Source organism: Psammomys obesus, unplaced genomic scaffold, assembly GCF_907164565.1.
Source record: "Psammomys obesus unplaced genomic scaffold, mPsaObe1.curated_primary_1811, whole genome shotgun sequence".
NCBI classification, from domain to species: domain Eukaryota; kingdom Metazoa; phylum Chordata; class Mammalia; order Rodentia; family Muridae; genus Psammomys; species Psammomys obesus.
The window spans coordinates 1,058,698-1,059,724 of NW_026596415.1; the positions used below are offsets into that span (position 1 = coordinate 1,058,698).

A 1,027-nucleotide genomic window follows, 5' to 3' on the forward strand; every position below is an offset into this window, starting at 1 on the left:
GTACCTTGCCGAGTTTCTTGTAAAAATTGCAAGCGAGACTGATTCCAGCTGACTCTGGGTGTGGACGCGATGTTGGGCAACAGCGGTTCTTTCTCTAGGGCGGGTAACGTTGGACTTTAATGACCAAAAGAAGGTGAAGCGCCCCGAAGCCAGCCAGGTGCCAATCAGTAAGAAGCTCTTACCGCAAGACAAGCCGTAAGACCCTTCCAGATTGCGGCCTCTGTCCACCGGGCGCACTCCGCAAACTTCTCCCAGAAGTTAAAAGCCCCCGTGAGCGGAAGGGACGCTGTTTGCAAGGACAATCTTGCAGAGTACTCGGTCCAGAAGGGCCAAGGTTGGACTACCCACTGTCACCCTGCGCGAGGGAGAAGTTAGTTTGAAAGCAAGCTGAAAGAAAACAGTCAGTTATTCTAGGAAAGAAATGCAAATCGAAGCTCAAGAGTTGTGATTTCATGATCACGCTTGAAAAGTGTTTTCACCTAAAATGTGTCCCTCAACTAGGGAGAAACAGAACAGCAACAGGCACGGACGGGGTTCGAACCCGTGATCTTCGGTTTACGAGACCGACGCCTTACCACTTGGCCACCGCGCCTGTGCCGGGGCGGCGGCCGGGCGAGCCTCTATGCTGGCGCCGCTCCCGTGAGCTGGCCTGACGAGAGCGAGCGCGGGCTCGAGCGGGTCGCCGCTGCCCCGCCCCTGCGCCCGGCTGACGGGTCTGCGCACGGGCGCGCGCCGGCGGCCCGGCCGGCTTCAGGGCTCCGCGCGCGTGCTCCGCGCGGCCTGGGCGTTCCCGCCCGCAGGCGCGGAGGCGAGTGGGCGGAATCCCGGCTCCGCCGCTGAGCTCGCTCGCCAGCGCCCGGCTGTCCCAGCCTCAGTTTCCCTCACCACAGAAAACAGGTACGGTGGCCAGTTGTCATCATTCGAGCGACCTCGGCTGCCCTGCTCAGGGGTGGGAAGCGGCGCGTCGATCTTGCAAGATAAAAAGCTGGCTTTTTCTCAGACTGCTCCTGTCTGGCACTGGGAATAT

At 60.2% G+C, this 1,027-nt stretch overlaps 1 non-coding gene across 1 annotated transcript; it reads right to left on the reverse strand.

Moving 5' to 3' along the window:
• Window positions 1–520: 520 nt before the first annotated feature.
• Window positions 521–592, reverse strand: Trnat-cgu (transfer RNA threonine (anticodon CGU)). The gene has a single exon. It is a non-coding gene; the product is annotated as a tRNA-Thr (tRNA).
• Window positions 593–1,027: the final 435 nt, after the last annotated feature.